Genomic DNA, 19,806 nt, shown 5'->3' with positions numbered 1-19,806 from the left:
GAGACTGAGAGAAGGGATGTTGGCAGATCCTTCCATCCTGACTTCCAACTCTACCTAGAGATGCTGGGGATTGAACCTGAGACCTTCCGCATGCAAGGCAGATGCTGTACCCAAATCAATAGAGATGATACTTTTTGTAACAAATGCGGAGGAGGCCGTTAGGTGTGCACACACCCATCTTCCACTAGTGCAATCTTGGCAGGACATACAGAAAGGAGATCCATCTGCTATCAGTTCTCTCTCCCTTCTTCCACTTTGAGATTGCTCTGCCCATGAACAAATACAGCATTTGCTTTGTTCCTCTTAATCTTCTTGGCTGCTATAACACAGCTAGCAACATCCTCAATTCTTTGAGTGTTTGTATCCCACAATAGAAATTCTAGCTTTTTTCTTTTTTTAAAAAAAAATAATGTATGCAGTGATTTATTTATTTTTAAAAGGCCTTTTCAGCTAGATAGGGTGAGGACATTTTTGTAACCTTCCAGCAGAGCAGAAAGCAGGCTGCAGAAGATAACAAGAGAATACTCCACAGTCTCAAATCCACGAGGGTGCTGCTGCTCATCTCAGGTGACAATATGCATAAACGGAGAATCTTCCTGCCAATGACATTTGAGAGAAAGGTCTGAGGTCTCTAGGAAATAAATGCACTTTAAATGCTTTTAAATATTTGATACCTTTGGAAAGCAGGAGACAGACAGAGATGGACAGCTGAGAGTGTCATACGAAACAAAGGATGATAGGGTTGCTGTTACCATTAATACTGACATTGTAGAGGACGTTTCAGCCGATGTAGCTGTTTCTACCTCTCCATGATAAGTTAAGCCTGCAAAATATATATACTGTACACTGGGCATCCTGGCAACCAACACATGAATAGGCAACAGAAGCCAACAGGTAACCCCAACTCTATCTTCATTTGGGGCACAAACCACTGTGGGGTAAACAATTCTGGATCAGACACAACTATGGGACATAAGAACCACCTGCCTTCAGGTCTACAAGATTCCAGGTCCATGTCACATGTACCACAATGGAAAAGTGTGTGCATGTGTAGCATTGGAGAAGGCTAGACAATTAGGACCTAGTGCAGAGCTTTCCAAACTGTGTGCCGTGACACGTTAGGGTGTCAGCTGCAGTGTGTAGGTGTGTCGCACAAATGCTCCCCAAGGAAATAATAATAATAATAATAATAATAATAATAATAATAATAATAATAATAATAATAACAACAACAACAACAACAACAACAACAACAACAACAATAACAACAACAACTTATTTATACCCTGCCCATCTGGCTGAGTTTCCCCAACCACTCTGGGGGGCTAAACCTCTGGTATGATAGGACAACTGAATTACTGTGTCGTGAAATGATGCAAAACTGAATTAATGTGCTGCAAAAGGATGCATGTCTAAAAAGTGTGTCACCGACATGAAAAGTTTGGAAAGCTCTGACCTAGTGCCTGCATTTTGACACACATTGCTTGGTTGGAGAACGGCATTACAAAACATGGAGAAGTGTGGGTTTTGAAGGACCAGCTGTATTTCGGTCTGTGCTTGAGGAAGTGCAGATTTGGTTGGTTCTCCTTCAGATCCAAACGGGATTGAAATCCTCCCCCAAACCCCAAGCCTCAGTTCTGGGGTGCTTTTTCAGCTCTTTGGATCCTAATGGATTCATTAGTTTCTCATACAGCACTTATTGATTCTCTTTCCCAACCCAAAATCCAATTCACAACAGATTGAGTAGAGCAGCTGAGGATAAAGGGCTTTATTTGTGCCAAGCATCCCCAAGGCATAGCCCTTTCCAAGAAGCAAGGGGCAAACATTGGCGCTAAGGGGAGGTGGAAGCCATGTGCCTTTAGCACGCTTGCCTACTAAATATATATTGAGCCAGGCTCAGCGCTCCTGTTCCATCGCAACAGTTGTCACATGTACATCAATCTAGGATATGAGCAGGCACACTGCCACCTTAACAGATGGGCATGAATGAAGGCATGCCAACAAACCAGATTGTGTACTGAGGAGCCCATATTCATTTAAAAGCATGTGTGCAGTGCGCAAGCTAAGAACTATTGCAGCAGAACACCCAGGGCTGCACACATCACATGTGCAGCATGAGCTTAAGCGTGTTTGCTCGGAAATAAAACCCCACCAACCGTCCTGGTAGAGGGATCGTTAATGTGGCTATGTTCTGCTTCCAATGTCAGAGGCAATATGTCTCTGAAGACCAATTGCTGGGAATCAAAGGGGATAAGAGGCTGCTTGCTCAGGACCTGCTTGTAGGCTTCCCCAAGACATCTGGTTGGCCACTGGCCTGATTCAGCAGACTCTTCTTATGTGGTCTCCTTCAGGAGGAAGGGTGGGAGATACATTGAATAAGGAAATGAAGAGTGAAATCCAGAGGTTGTTGAATTCTAGCTTCCACCACCCCATGCAGCATGGCCCACAGTCTGGGGTGAAGGGGAGTTGCAATCCAACAGCATTGAGAGAGCACCACGTTGCCTATTCCTGTTTCCAGCCTTACAATTGGATAAAGATGTTGAAAAGACTTAGGCTACACATCTGTAGAATTCACTGTGATCCAGTTGTAAAACAATGAACCATGGGACAGAGAAATGGAGAACTTCTGGAACAACAATGGGATATTAGCTCCGCCCAAGGCATGATGGAGAGCAGCAACAGCTGAGAAAAGATGGGCATAACATTTTACAAGGACAGGAAGGAACATCACAGACGGAATAATTATCACATACAGGAGGAATAAGGAAATAGTTTGAATGCTTCACCTATAGGCTTATAAATCATTTAATGTGTCAAGACAAATGGATGTCGTTAATATTGCAGTTATTGTATAAGGGGTTGTTATTTTGAATGGAATGTAATTGAGATGAATAAGATTTTGGAATTCAGAAACAAAGCAAATCATCAAACCATCAATTCTAGCATGCAGGAGGCCACCTAAATGATATAATTTGGCATCTGAGTGATTGGGATTAGTAATTGTTTTATAATTTGGCATTGTTGTAATGAGGCTACCATTGGATTATTGTAATTGAAAATTAATAAAAATTATTGCCAAAAGAAAAGAAAAAAGAATTCACTGTGATCCAGACAGTCTTAAGCGGTCTTTCATGGATCTGAGGAGTTTTTCTCTTCCCACTGAACTCTATATGACTTGAAATCATAAAAGTGTAGAGTTGGAAGGGAGTACTTTCCCCTAATATGTGATTTTTATGCTGATCTTTTTTGCTTGGAAAACTGCATTGCAACATTTGGAGAAGTGAAAGGATGGCTGCATTTCAGTTCTATATATATATATATATATATTCTCCAGGGATCTCATGGTGAAAATCTACGAAAGCATATATATATATATATATATATATATATTCTCCAGGGATCTCATGGTGGTATACATGGTTCTTCCCACCCCATTTGATCCTCACAACAACCCTATGAGAGATAAGTTACGTTGAGACAGTAATTGGCTCAGTAAATGGCTGGCTGAGGATTCAAACCCTGGTCTCCCGGGTCATAGTCCAACACCCTAACCATCATGCCACACATTGGTTCAGGAAGGGTGGATGAGATTGGCTTGCATTAAAATGCAAACCAAACAATTTTTTCCTCTATCTCTAGTGGTGCAGCACTTCCACATTCTGGTACAGATGGAATATTTGTGCCAAGTCTGTAAGTCAAAACTGCTTGTGTGGTTTTCAGGGTGGGGCTCAGGCAAGGGAGGAAAACCTCTTGCAATTTATGAAGCCAGTCCTTGGGCGGACCCAACTCCTTTTAAAACTACTGTTAGCTTTTACCCGGATAACTTCTTCCCCTGTGGGCAATCTATCAATAGTGTGATGTGCTCAATGCTTGAAAATTCGAGCTCTGCTTAGTTAAAAAAGAGAGAAAGAGAGAGCTTCACAACAAATGGAATGTTATTTGTGATTCTGACACATTGGACTTGCTATTTTGCAAAGGAGCCATTTCATTGACTTTGGCTGAGTGCCTGACAAGAGGAAGAGAAATGTGTTGAACAGCTTTTCACACACACACGAAGTTGTCCCTTCGATCACCACAGAAATAAGCTTGCTGCTGGATTGAAACCAGATGTAAAAAGCAGACTCAGAACTTGTCACTTCAACAAAATTCACTGGCATCTTAATTATAGGAGAGGCAGGCTTAAAATATAGACATTCTGCAAATGACTTTAGCCTTTAAATCAATCAAGGGTGACAAGGAAAGGATTTGTAGTCTTCTCGAATATGGCTCTTTTTATTTCTGAAGGGGAAAGGGACATTATTTGTTTTATTTATTTTTGCTGCTGTTAAATTTGCATCCTGCCTTTCAACTAAATGGCACACAAGGCTCTCACCCATCAACTGTGGTTCCACTGTCCAGGTCATTCTTACAAAATAACTGATATGAACAAATGATACTCTCTCCTTACATTCCTCTGGCCAGTAAGGTGAGCTCAGACTTTTGAGGTGCAAAATTCTCTTATTTCTTCTATATATTTGCTCTGAGGAGGTTGTGGTAGTGTTCATAGCTCTTGCTTTCCCCCATTTTACCTCAGCAACAACACCGTGAAGTAGCTGAGACTGATGGGTAGTGGCGAAAGATAGAGAGTCAGCCATGGAGCGCAATGTCTGAGTGAGAATTTGGACTCTGCTCTTTTCAGGCCTAGTACCACCCTCTAACCCACAGGTGGTTCTCAAGATGTTGCTGGACTACAGATTCCATCATCTCTTGTCATTGACCAATGGCTCACTCCCAGAGGAGGCAGGATGGTCCAGTGGCGTAGCGTGGGTTGTCAGCACCCGGGGCAAGGCAAGTAATTTGCGCCCCCTAACCCGTGGATTTGTGCCCCCTAACCCTAACCCCCAGATGTTGCGCCCGGTGCGGCCGGCCCCCCCTGCACCCCCCACGCTACGCCACTGGGATGGTCAGCAACATGGATGCATTTAAAAATGTGAAGACACTAGCAGGACTGAAATAACGTAAAAATTCTAAAACTTTTTAGACCAAAGAGACAGAGTTGATTATAAGGAGACAAAGGTCAGAAGTTGAAGATTTAAAGTGTGATATTAATATTGAAAACCTGTTGAAGGGACAGAGGGAAGTCACAAGCTTGGCAGAGCAAAGGATATAACTGTTCTGATAATGTTGGAAATATTCTGTTAAAAAAGAAACCAATCAAAATTATGTACAAAAGAATAAAAGAGGATTGGACAAATTCATGGAGGATAAGGCTACCAATGGTGACTAGCCTTGGTGGCCCTGCTCTCCAGTATGCTTCTGAGGGTGAGAGTGGTCATGTTCTTGGGCCCTGCTTGCCCATTTCCCACAGGCATCTGCTTGGCCACTGTGAGAAGAGGATGTTGGACTTAATGGACCACTGGCATGATCCAACTGGCTCTTCTTATGTTCTAGATGGGGCTGATGGGAGCTGGACTGTTGCTCACCTATTGCTCATCTGTTGTCCCTCAGGTGTCTTTGAACACCTGAGGTACTACAAGCTAGCAACAGGTAGCCCTCAAATGACACACACACACCTGTCATGGTTGTCTGAGTAACTCTCCCTGTGTGAATTAACCCTGTGAGTGGGGGATTCATTGTGAGTACAGTGGTATCTCAGGTTACATACGCTTCAGGTTACAGACTCCGCTAACCCAGAAATAGTGCTTCAGGTTAAGAACTTTGCTTCAGGATGAGAACAGAAATTGTGCTCCGGCAGTGCGGCAGCAGCAGGAGGCCCCGTTAGCTAAAGTGGTGCTTCAGGTTAAGAACAGTTTCAGGTTCAGTACGGACCTCCGGAACGAATTAAGTACTTATCCTGAGGTACCACTGTATAGATGGGTTCCAATGCAGAAAGGTTTCCATTGATTAGGTATAACTGACTTTCTCAGTTTAATCTCTCGCTGAGATTAAAACTATCCTGAAATTATTATATAGGTACTTTTTATTTATGTCCCACACTGTCTCTTCTGGAAAGAACCTCCAAAGTTGTTAGCAGGGTCTTCAGAAGAAAATAAAAATCAATCCACTTGGGTGAACAAAAGTTTAGCGAAATTCCATAGTAAAGAATTAGTTTATATTTTATTAGGTGAACAAAACCTGAATTAAGTAATTCTTATGCTGCGGGTGAGGGGAAGAGAAACAGTCTCCGTGGTAGTGGGCCCAATACTGTTGAACCAAACCAAACATCCTTCAAAAAATATATTAAACAAATGCATGTCATCAGCATTCATTATGTTCTACATTAGTAATGGAAATACATTCCCCATATATGCCATTAGCTAAATACATTTGAACATCACCTTTATCTAATTTTGCAACATGACATAATCCCCTAGACTACTTACATACACATTTACATGGAGGAAGGGATTTTGGAAATGCATTTAAATGCATGAGAGTTACTTAGAGAAATGGCCAAGAACAATTTTGAATAATGCACATCATAAGGGTGACTCACAACCTTCCCATCTTCTTCTCAAGCTGTGACACATTTATGATACAGGAATGCCCTGCTCAGAGGGCAAATGAAGACCATTAGGAGGCTGGGCTATTAGTGCAAATTAGTCTTGGCCTTGTAGGACTCAGCAAGGTGGCAGAGGAAGACAAAACGGGTTTTAGTTGGCTCTGCCTGTCATTCCCTCTGGCTCCACCTACTGTTGGCATCCCTCCCTTCTACCCTACTAGTCCCCATGACCTCTACTGCTCAGGAGACTTGCATCCTGGAAGCAAGGGAAAAGGCAAGCATGCAAACTTTGACTCTGCTAGACTCTTCCCTGTGCCTATAAGCACAAAGCAAACTTGTCTGTGGTTGTTGAACTATGGAAGGCCAGGGGCAGAATCCAGCATCTGTTGAGAGCCCCAGGAACCAAGCCAAAGGCCAGGACACATTGGGAAATGTCAAAGTTTATTTGTTGTTGCGACCATCCTGGTCATTTCAACCAAAAAGGGGAATAAAAGTATTCTATGCACACTTTGTAGAATATGCATAGATATACTGTTAAAATGGGACATGGGTGGCGCTGTGGGTTAAACCACAGAGCCTAGGGCTTGCCGATCAGCAGGTCGGCGGTTCGAATCCCCGCGACGGGGTGAGCTCCTGTTGCTCAGTCCCTGCTCCTGCCAACCTAGCAGTTTGAAAGCACATCAAAGTGCAAGTAGATCAATAGGTACCGCTCCAGCGGGAAGGTAAATGGCATTTCCATGCACTGCTCTGGTTTGCCAGAAGTGGCTTAGTCATGCTGGCCACATGACCCAGAAGCTGTACGCAGGCTCCCTCGGCCAGTAAAGCGAGATGCGCACCACAACCCCAGAGTCGTCTGCGATTGGACCTAATGGTCAGGCATCCCTTTACCTTTACCGTTAAAATACAGTGATAACCAATTTATATTTATTATTTATACACCTTAAAATACAGTGTCAGGGAACTGCCATCGGAGCTAGAGGTGGAGGGAAGGCTCCAGAGGGATGCCGGAGAGGGTCCCAGTAGGGAGAGAGGCAGCCCATCTGCTGGGGAAGGAAATCAGTGTAACACCAGTGGAGAAGGGGGGCAGATGGGGGAATCGGAGAGGAGGCTCCAAGACTCCTCACCGGAGACCAGCGGAGAGAGTACGGGCACCCCGTTGCCCACACCCTCCCTGCGCAGAAGACTTCTGCGCAGGGAGAGTAGGAGGAGACTTGGCGTCAAACAACTTTTATGCTGGAAAAGGTTCAAGAAACGCCCACTGACGGATTCTGCCAGCGACTGAGCCAGTCACGATGCTGGAGGCTGTTCAGTCAGAAAGGGTTTAACCAGGTAACCTCGCCAACAGTGGCGGCAACTTACGCACGAGCAACCCCTAAATCCATTACATACAGACTTGCACAAATCAGTTTCTACATTACAGGTCATGCTGTCTTTGCTGAACATACTGTCTTTGATTAACATTGTTCTCAGTTTGGGGGCTGCAAGCGCGAATCTTGCAACGTTGTCTGTCACAAACTTATTGGAGCAAGACAGCAAAGATGTATCTTCACTCGATCGGCCACATCAGGCATCTTACAGAATAATTCACAAAGGAACTTTCCTGTAGCAACCCTCTAAATACTGTGAGGGCACATTAGGAAATTAAAGTGACAAGCAGATGTGATCACAGCGTTGCTTCCCACCAGCTCCACTACCACCATCAGGTAATCCTAATGAGGCCCCTACCTAAATAGAGGACACTTTGCTAGGGAAAGCTGAAACCCGCAACTAGTTTTGGGGTAAGCAACAGGACAGCAGATGAAATGTGCAATGCTTAATCATGGCATCTTCTTGCCTTCAAGCACCAGCTCCTTACCTGGCAGTTCTGTAACAAACTGGGTTCAGACTGGAATTCTCACAAACCATAAAATCTTATTCGTTCATGCAACTTAATAGCAGAGCAGTAGCTCCTCAGTTTTTTAGGCTGGGGTGTCTCCCCTTCCTACTTAGAGATTTGGAGAATTGAACCTGGCACCTCCTGCATGCAAAGCTGATGTTCTACCACTGAGCTGTATGTCCCTTCTCTGGTTATTGCATTTGCACCTCCATTCTAGCTGGATTGAAATATTCTGCCCCACATTCAGGGATGGGAGCTCCTCCTTCGCAGTGTTAGGAGAGAGGGAGAATGGAAACAAGCCAATGGCAGCTTCCCTCCAGGTACAAAGGAAGAAGAGAAGAAGAAGAGTTTGGATTTGATATCCTGCTTTATCACTACCCAAAGGAGTCTCAAAGTGGCTAACATTCTCCTTTCCCTTCCTCCCCCACAACAAACACTCTGTGAGGTGAGTGGGGCTGAGAGACTTCAGAGGAGTGTGACTGGCCCAAGGTCACCCAGCAGCTGCATGTGGAGGAGCGGAGACTCAAACCCGGTTCACCAGATTGCAAGACTACCGCTCTTAACCACTACACCACACTGGCTCTCAAAGAATGTTTTAGAAGAGTGCAGTATTCCTTGGGACTGCGGCAAGTAATGGAAGCGTTAATATCTCTCTCTCTCTCTCTCTCTCTCTCTCTCTCTCTCTCTCTCACACACACACACACACACACACACACACACACACACACACACCGTGGGTCTGATTCTGATTTGCCTTTCCTTACCCACCAAGGAGTTAACAAGCAAGACCAAAATATGCATTTAGCATACTGTGTGGTTTGGCTCTGAGCAACCAGGAGAATGACTCTCAGATGTGAGAAAGTTGGGCACACTTTCATGCCCCTCTCAGATTAGAAAACGCCAGTGGCAAAAACAGCACCTCCTTTTTTTTCCCTATAGGCACCTCTTTTTTTCTATGAACTTGGAGAAAAAGAACTTCAAGTGTCCCAGATTTTGATTTTTTGAAAATGTAATCACCTTTGGTGCTGACACTGCATAATGAACTCGAGTGAAACATTTTTTAAACCTATGAATATTAACTTAAGCCTTTTTTAAGGCAAGGAAGGAGAATGCATCAGAATAGTGTTGATAATATATGATATAGAATATATGGTAATAAATGAAATTCAGTTACAAGCAGCCTTTTTCCCCCTCCTCAGAAATGGAACTTATTGTGGCCAGTTTGCATTCACATAGTATCATAGTCAAGTTGCTTGCTTGTAAATCATGTTTGATGGGAGGTTCTTGTTACACAGACAGTTTAGTTCAGGCTACATAATCAGGGTTGATGGAGGGCACTAGATTTCCAAACCTGGTATATAACTTCATATTGACTTACCCCCTCCTCCTTAGGAAAAGTTTCCATTTCTTGCTTCTAAGCCATTGCTTCTTGGAGCCTGCTCTGTTGTTCTATGGTTGAACTTCCATCCATACCTATGTGGTTTCTTTCCCGCAACTCTCACTATTGTTGCTCAATGTGGGATGCAGTGATGTTTCAATTAAAGGAAATAGCAGGAAATAGCATACCCCACTCCTATTCAGTGTGAGATTCCTCTGTGCTATGTCAGTGCATTTAGAGTCCTGGTTTTCTATTCTTTTTCTTTAAAAGAAGAAGAAGTTGCAAGAACATATATTTTTAATTAGATTTCTGAAAACGAATTCCAGGGGAGGCTCATTTAACGTTCTGCACAACCTTGACATGACTTCCAAAAGGCCAATCAATCAAAATGTTCTGCCCCTATGAATATGGATAATGTTTCAAGAGCAATGATATAATATAGAAAAGCTCTGAATGTTAAAGAGAAGAGAGAAGAATAGGGCTGACTATAGAGAGGCCCCTGCGAGGAGCTTGGAGGAGCTGGCTGAATGGGAGAGCTATTGTGAGCACGTTGCAAAGCATCCTTTGAGGAATTGCTGAGCTGGGAAGATATTAGGTATTGGAGAATATTATACCTGTGTTCGAACAGTTATGGCAGTATTGCTGGATGATCTTTAAATTTTGATTTGGTGTTGTGTTTAAATTTTGTAGCATAAAATAATTAATTTTGTTTTTCTGTTGTTAGAATGTTGCGGAGATCTTCCCTCCCCCGTCCCTGAAGCTCTCTGGGTGACTTTAAACCAAAAACGCTGTCTCGGTTAGGGATGGGGGAGAATTTCGTTTCAATTCACGTTTCACGTTCCTCCTACCTAATTTGCACTTTCAAAAAAATATATGCCCAAACTGAAATACAGCCACACTTCAGAATTTGCACTTCTCCAAATTTTGCAGTGTAGTTCCCCAGACAAGTAATGTGTACAAATATACATATAGAAGTGGGAAATGTTCATTAAAATGCATATATTAGAAAATAACAAGCAATAATGTATTACATGGGGGGGGGAGACTGCTTTGCAAAAATGGGTATAGGAAGCAAAATTGCACACAAATACGCATCTGTTAGGAGACATTTGCATTAAATTGCTGATGAATTTTCATGAGGACATTAAAATGCAAACCGAGGTCAAAATGTGGCAAGGGCGTTTGTGAGGGGTAACAAATATTCCAAGGTAGTCAACGTGGTACCCTCTGGATGTTGTTGAACTGTAGTTCCCATCATCTCTTATCATTGGCCATATTGGCTCAGGCTGATGGGAGTCCAAGTCGAACAACATCTAGTGGGTACCACATTGGCCATCCCTGTCAGGAGTAGCCAGACTACAGCTCCTGCCTTATCTGACCATTGGCTATGCTGCCTGGGACTGATGGGAGCCAGAGTCCAATAACATCTGAAGGGCCATGGGTCCCCCATCCCTGCCAGAGAGCACCCAGCCTGAAAAATGAAAGAATGACAAAGCGTGTTCTCCCTAACAGAGAGCACGTGTTGCGGTTGGGGGAACAAGCCACCCTGCCGTTACTGGGCAGTTTTGGGGGTGAGCTTGAGTCTGATCCTGGTTCATTGCTCCCCCACGCTGTTTATTTGTACTGACGATATGGTGGGGCCCAGTCGTCAGTGTTGCCCTGCTGAGGTCAGGTGCAGCTAGTCGGGAACCAATGCCTAGACAAACTACCACCGAGAAGGCCGGAAAGTGTGTTAATAAGGCAGTGGAAATAAAATACAGGTCGTTGGAAATTGAATGCATTCAAAGGTTATGTTCGTTAACATTATTGGTGTCTTACAATTTTTGCTTGTTTTATCTTAGGTTTAGCAGCTGTCCGCATCTGGATGGTGGGGCACAGCATCATCCACTGGGCTGGCATCAGTGCACGGCAGTCCGGATTGGGACCGGGTCTCGGCCTTCCTCCACATGTGCAGTTGCCTTGGCTGTCCAGACGGGGAATGCGCCGGCCAGAAATCCTGCCGCTGATTCGGAGGCAGGTGCTGCTGGAAGGGCCGCCCACTGCTGTTGGGGTGCAGCTGGGTGAGAATGACCTGGTTTCCATGGACTGTTTTTTCACTACGTGCTGCAATTTTGGGTGACCTGGAGAAGCTGCGGGCAGTGGTGCCAAGAGCAAAAATATTTTGGTCAAAGCTTTTGCAACGACGTGTTTGGAAGGGTAGTTGTTACCCAGCTGCCACTGAAAGGGCCAGGAAGCGCATCAATTCTGCTGTGTCTAAAAAGATTTTTGAGCTGGGTGGAGATGTGATTTCCCACCCTGAGATTCTTTTTCAGGCTGAATCCTTTTTCAGAGATGATGGTGTGCACCTTTGTGAGCTGGGTGGAGATGTGATTTCCCATCCTGAGATTCTTTTTCAGGCTGCATCCTTTTTCAGAGCTGATGGCGTGCATCTTTCTGCCTCAGGGAATGAGGCTTGGCTGGGTGCAGTGGTGGCCAAGCTGAGGGCTTGGTTGGGTCTGTGAGTGGTTTGGCGGTGAGCTGTGGGCTCCATGGCGGTTAGGCATTGGTTAAATTGGTGCTTGGAGGGGTAAGTGCCTATCCCTCCAAATGATGCGGAAAGGGAATTCCGTTAAAGGAATCCAGGGGCTTGCCATTCTTTTCGTCCTTGTCCGTGGGGTCGGACTTGGACCGTGCAAGCCCCACAGGAACATGAGGGTGAGAAGTGAGGGTCTGATGCCCAGCTTCATTTCTCACCCAATACTTGTTTCCCACGCTGGCTTCCGTTGGTGTCTGGAAGGCCAGCTCTGTCCCTGAGGGCAAGGACAGATAGTCATAACCAATGCCTAAGCAACCACTCACATTTTTTTTGTATTTTGAATAAAGTTGTGGCCAAAATTATGCCAAAAACCTTAACCAAAAATTGATGTGTGAAGTGTGATTTTTTTGGGGGGTGGCATTGTGGGACTCAACACGCAACTTCTAGATTATTCAAGGAAGCCGTTGGTGTCCTCGTGTGATAAGGCGATGAACTCACTGATGCTTCTGAGCTGAACACTTTCCATGCCTCTGGCAAATCCTGGTCTCATGCATCACTGACTAAAATAACCTGTTGATTTTATTATTTCTAAATTTTACCCAGGAGAATCTGAAGACGATAATTATTTTGACACTTGATTACTTCTTTTCCTCTTTGGAGAGTGTGTATAACCTTGGGCAAAAAATGTCTCTGATCTGCAGCTGACAATTTGTCTCTGGAGTTCTTTTATATTGAAGAGTCCCTTTTGGAGCAGCCCACTTTAGATATACAGTGGACCCTCTGGATACGAACTTAATTCATTCAGGGGGTCCGTCCACAACCTAAAAAATTTGTATCTGGAGGCGCTGCTTCTGCACACATGCGCAGAGTGCAGAGCACTTCTACCCATGTGCGTGTGGCAAAACCTGGAAGTACAGTGGTACCTCAGATTACATATGCTTCAGGTTACATACGCTTCAGGTTACAGACTCCTCTAACCCAGAAATAGTGCTTCAGGTTAAGAACTTTGCTTCAGGATGAGAACAGAAATTGTGCTCCGGCGGCGCAGCGGTAGCAGGAGGCCCCATTAGCTAAAGTGGTGCTTCAGGTTAAGAACAGTTTCAGGTTAAGAACGGACCTCTGGGACGAATTAAGTACTTAACCCGAGGTACCACTGTATACACTTCTGGGTCTGCCACGCTCGCAACCCAAAGTAGAGGTACGACTGTAAAGGTAACTTACCTGTCTCCAGCTTGTCATAGTTCACATACTCTGCTAATAGGAAGTGTCCTACTTGGTGTACTTCTGGATCCTTCTAGATCTTGGCTTTGTGAAGTGAACACATATATGGCTTTGCCAATTGGCCCCCAGGATTCTTCCCAGCCACATCACTTCTCCCTAGGCCACTCCCCTCAATGACTCTTCTTTGAGTGTTTTTGCCTTGCTGGAAGACACTCTTGAACTTTTATAAGGTCTCCTGCCTGGATGGATGGAGGACAGCAAGGGCTGTGTTTAGAAACTACCCTACCATACAAAAGTAACGTTTACATCCATTGCCCACTTTTGACTCTGACCCACACGCCACTGACATGTGTGACCCTGAGAAGTTCGCTGAGGAGGGAATGCAGCCCACAGTCTGGTAAAGTTGTCCCCACTCCCCGAGAAAGAAATCAAACAAATTAAACCCAAATTAATGAAAACAAAGCTATGGGTTGTAGCCAAAACTATGAGTTGCATCTACAATCTTATAGTCAGAGAATAGACCTACTGAAATGAATAGAAATGACTGGCTCAGGTCTATTCACTTAAATATGTCCACTCTGAGTTGAGCTTAGTTGGATACAACTCTGTTTCCCCTTACCGTAATCATTTTCAGATCCATCTGGTCATAAATGCAAACCAGTGTACTGTATGTTCCATGCTCTTTAAATTTGTTCTTCTTTGCAGACATAGAGCGGATGCATTTGCTATACATAAGTAACCATTGCATGCCTTTGAAAGCCAATTTGCACTCAGTGTGTCATCGTGCAGGACACTACAAATGACATGCATAATTAATAATGCACAAGAATAGTTGTAATGTTTTATTGCTTCCGTTGGGCACTGGTAATATGTGAGAGGCTGACTCTGAAAAGAAATATTGCTCATTACATCAGATCTTTTCAGCATTAGCACTGAACAAGCCAGCATAAAAATGGGGGAACTCATCATATAGATTCTGGTGGTCTCAAGCGGCTTCTTCTGTGGAAGCTAAACAGCCCCTGTAAGAGAGCCCACCTATAAACTAGATAAGATTTTCTACCTTCCGAAGAAGAAAAGTATCTCCTACTCTATGCATATTTACTCAGAGGTCTGTACATCCCATTGTGTGCAAATATAGGTTAGGGTTACTTTTAACAACGTGCTAAGCCTAGGGCAAGAGTTGGCAAGATGGTACCCACAGGCCCAAATGCACTCACACAGAATTCCCCTGGTGTCCACAAGGTCGTCGTCCCCCCCATGAAATTGGGCTCACAATAAGCATTCTCTTGTAGCCAGTAAGTTGTGGTATGTGTGTGGTATCCATGACAGTTCCTCTGCTTGGCAAATGTGCCAATGGATCCAAAAAGGTTGGCAGGCAATCCCAATACCGGACTCTCCCAGACCTGCACTTCCAGAGTGGTTTAACTATCAATCCCTCTTCACAGGAAACTACAAATTGTAGCTCTGAGTGGGAACAGGGGTCTCCTAAAAACTCCCAGCACACTTAACAAACTACAATTCCCAGAGTTCTTTAGGGAAAAGCTATGACTGTTTAAAGTGGTCTCATAGTGCTTTAAATGTATGGTGTGACATGACCTTAGTGAGTCATAGGTAAAAAGGTAAAGGACCCCTGGACAGTTAAGTCCAGTCAAAGGCGACTATAGGGTTGTGGCGCTCATCTCGCTGTTTGTCCACAGACAGCTTTCCGGATCATGTGACCAGCATGACTAAACCTCTTCTGGCACAACAGGACACCGTGACAGAAGCCAGAGCGCATGGAAACACCGTTTACCTTCCTGCCACAGCAGTACCTATTTATCTAGTTGCACTGGTGTGCTTTCAAACTGCTAGGTTGGCAGAAGCTGGGACAGAGCAACAGGAGCTCACCCTGTCGCAGGGATCTGAACCACCGACCTACCGATCAGCAAGCCCAAGAGGCTCAGTGGTTTAGACCAGCAAGGGAATACTTGCCATCCATCATAAGCTGAGTGAGTCCCAGCAGCTCCACCCTATTCCCTTGCTTCAAAGGTCCTCAGTGAGAGCTATTGTCTAGTAGGAAGTGGTCAAAGTTAGAAAATTAGACAAAGGAATCACACTGAGTTCAATGGGGCATGGTCTCTGTGACGTTAACATATGAGAGTGCTGGAGGTGACATAGTTAAACAGGTTACCCAATCAGAACCCAGGGGGGTGGAATCAGAAAGACTATAAAACCAGCTCTTGGAGGGGCAAAGGGAGGAATTTGTTGGGAGTTGGGTGGTTGAGTGAAGTGGGAGTGAATTGGGCTAGAGTGTGGGTAGGTTGAGTTAGTGCAGCGAAATAAGCTGAGTCAGGGCAACCAAAATGGTCAAAGGCCTGGAAACGATGCCTTATGAGGAACGGCTAAGGGAGCTGGGCATGTTTAGCCTGGAGAAGAGGAGGTTAAGGGGTGATATGATAGCCATGTTCAAATATATAAAAGGATGTCACATAGAGGAGGGAGAAAGGTTGTTTTCTGCTGCTCCAGAGAAGCGGACACGGAGCAATGGATCCAAACTACAAGAAAGAAGATTCCACCTAAACATTAGGAAGAACTTCCTGACAGTAAGAGCTGTTCGACAGTGGAATTTGCTGCCAAGGAGTGTGGTGGAGTCTCCTACTTTGGAGGTCTTTAAGCAGAGGCTTGACAACCATATGTCAGGATTGCTCTGATGGTGTTTCCTGCTTGGCAGGGGGTTGGACTCGATGGCCCTTGTGGTCTCTTCCAACTCTATGATTCTATGATTCTAGGAACAGTTAGGAGCTAGGAAGACAAGTAAATTTCTGAGAGGTGTTTTAGTGAGTGAGAGCAGGTAGTGGAAGTTATAGGTCTGGAAAGGCATCCCATGATTGTAATTGACTGAGACCATTTATGAAACCACACGCTTCTTAAACAGCAATAAATAAACAGAAGTTTATGTTCCAACTTAACTCTGACTGGACTCAGTATTTTACCAGGTAGGGCCTGGGTGGTGGCAGTGAGAAATGAAGTGGTGGCACAGGGATCAATAGACGGTGAAACATCCGGGGACCCTGTGTGATCGCCACAGTCTCAGATAAGCATGGACAGTTTTGCATCTCTAGGCATAAGGACTATAGTACTTCAGCTTTACAGGGGAAATCTTGTGATGGGAAAATTAGCCCCTGTGTTATATGCTAAAACAAAGCATTAACTGTGCACTGTCCCCAGCCCCCCAGCCTTCTCATCGCCCCTTGCCCTAGGAGAAAGCTTGCTGCAGACCCGTGTCCTGGTCAGTGAATTGCAGAGGACTCTGCTACCAAATTAGTTAAATCCCCAATGTATGTGCAGCCCCTGTAATCAAGGTTCAAGAGACAAAACAACCCTTATGTCAGATCATCCCACTATAGTGACTGAAGGGTTGGTTCATCCTTAAGGCAGATGTCAAGAAAAAATGATATCCTAGGACCAGCTGCAAGAGGTTGACCATGGAAGGCCGAAGTCATAGAGACTTGGGCCGGAGTGGGGGAGCTTCTAAGTGTCTGTTAAATATGGCTTATGGAATTGAATGTGTTAAACAAAACAATAAATCTCCAAGTGATATACATTAGAGGTTTTCTGCAGTGCAACCTTGCCATAGATCCAGCTAATGCATAACTAAATTTAGACTCAGCAGTAGTTATGATTCTACTTATGAAGCTACAGTACTTAGCTAATGATTTTTCTAAGACTGGAGAGCCATGAAGCAAGTGCATAATAAGCTGCATAAGAGCTCTTTGTCTTGGGTCACCTCTGACATGCTTCCGACAGTGAATAAACCCTGATAGATGTACAGACATTATATCAGACAGCACAACATATATATGGTCCTTACAACCGTTGCTGAATTTATCCCTCTGGGAGCCGGCAACATTTTTTGGTGTATGCCATGCTTTCGTCTCTGGGTTGTTCACCTGACTGTTTTGTCTTCTGGAAGGACGAGGTGCATCCCCAACACTACTTCAGAGAGCCATATTGTTTGCTAGAAGATTTGAAGTGCTTTGCAAAATGTCCACAGGCCCCAGAGGCCTGCAAACCATTCCACACATTGTAGAGAAGTTGTGTGTTGGAATCTGGAGAACAAGGTTGAGTTGAAATGGAAGGAAATGTGAGTAAATGAGACATATACATTAGGAAGATACTTCCAACAACATGTTTTTGTTGTTTGTGGGAAGAGGAAGAGGAGGAGGAGGAGGAGGAGGAGGAGGAAGAAGAAGAAGAAGAAGAAGAAGAAGAAGAAGAAGAAGAAGAAGAAGAAGAAGAAAAAGAAGAAGAAGAATTTGATATTTGCTTGTTACTCAAAGGTCTCCAAGCAACTTCTGACAAAAATATAGATATATTATACCACCAAAACAACCCCCATCCATAACAGCCACAGAACGTTTTGGCAGCACAGTAGTCACACCAACTTATTTTATCAAAATCCAGGGAAGAAAGGTAAGTATTTACGTGGCACCAAGATGATGTCAATGAAGGCACCAGGGGGACCTCACTGGAGAGAACATTCCACAGGTGGAAGCCACAACTGAAAAGACCCTCTCCCTTGTCACCACCCTCGGAGCATCCCTCAGAAGAGGGACAAGGAGAAGGGGCTCAGAAGATGAGCCAAGGGTCTGCAGATGTTCATATTGGGAGAGGCATCCTGAGTCATAAGGCACTTCGTAGCTTAGCATACATGGTACTCGGTTATCCAGAAATCAGGATATCCTAGTTCACAACCAAAAGTAAGCCAAGTTTACCTGTTTAATGAAATGCAAATGCAAGACATTTGCAAATGGCTTTAAATAAGTAGTAGCTCCAAAAGTAGTGTATGAGGCGAGGACAAGAGGAGGGGGGCAGGAATTGAGCTTAACTCTTGTGACTCTTTCCCACTTCCTCCTTTAGTTCTAAGTACTTTTCATGAGAAAAATGGTGACCATTGTCACTACCTCATGACCAAGGGGCAATGTGTGGGGCAGTGGTGGTAAAAGAAGACTTCAAGGGTGCCATTGTGGCTACAGGCACCAAACTGGTGACATTTGGAATATTGAATTCAGGTTTGGGAGACTTTTCGTCTTTCCATCATTTGCATGGGGGTTATAAAGACGTGCTTGGAAGTGTTTGGACAATGCCTGATGAGATTTGTAGGTAAGAGAGAGGAGTGTAGTCTTTTGGTAGTTAATGTAGTTCATTTGTTTGGCCACAGTTCAGTGGAAAGGATGACAAATCCAGACACTTGAACCCAGCCATCTGCTGAGTCCAGTGTTGATGCTTTTCAAAGCTCAACACACACTCTATCTCAACACTCAAAGTATGACACTCCTCAAAATCTCAGTAGCAATTAGATCCTGGAATCTTGCCAGCTTCTGAATTGGTGTGAAATTTAATTGCAGCCTAATATGATGTACAGCTTAACCCCATCATTCCACATTGCATAGTGTGTTGACTGCATTGGTTCCCCATCCTCATGCTGCAGGTGGGTGTGGTTGCAAAACCACAAGGGCCATGCTGCTGGTTTGACTCAGTATTGGCAGAGGTCTGCCCTCATGCCGGAATACGGAAATAAAAACACATAACTGCTGCAACCATTCTTTATTGCTGCCGTGCTATGTCCTTTCCTACCCACCAAGCTTAATGATCAAAATGCTTTAATGAAGTTGTGGTGTTCAACAAGAAAGTAGGAAACAATGAAGCATAACAGGGGTAGTTACGGTTTTTTCGCCTGAGGGTCACATTCAAGCTTGGTCAACTCTCCAGGGCCAGCAGTAGAATGGTCCAAAGTGGTCACATTCTCTCTCTCTCTCTCTCTCTCTCTCTCTCTCTCTCTCTCTCTCTCTCTCTCTAACACACACACACACACACAGTCTCCCATTTCAAATATGGTGGAGTCTTGGGGAGCAGGAAAAAATGCTTGTGAGTTGGACTGCGCCACCATACTGATGTAAAATAAACTCCAAGTCACCATTTTCTTTCTTGATGGGTCACTAACTGCACAAGTATCAGAAGCTGCCTTGGGTCCTGTCAAGGAAAAGGGTGGGGTATAAATACATAAATAGTATTAATATATTAATATAAGGTGCTACACTCAATATGCCAGCAAGTTTGGAAAACTCAGCAGTGGCCAGAGGATTGGAGAAGATCAGTCTACATCCCAAGCCCAAAGAAGGGCAGTGCCAAAGAATGCTCCAACTACCGCAAAATTGCACTCATTTCACACGCTAGCAAGGTTATGCTTAAAGTTCTACAATTCTAATTCTAAGCAGTATGTGGACTGAGAACTCCCAGAAGTGGGCAGAGGAACAAGAGACCAAATTGCAAACATGTGATGGATTATGGAGAAA

This window comes from Podarcis bocagei (genome assembly GCF_964188305.1).
Source record: "Podarcis bocagei genome assembly, chromosome: 8".
In the NCBI taxonomy this organism is placed as follows: Eukaryota; Metazoa; Chordata; class Lepidosauria; order Squamata; family Lacertidae; genus Podarcis; species Podarcis bocagei.
Note: the sequence above shows the minus strand (reverse complement) of the source record.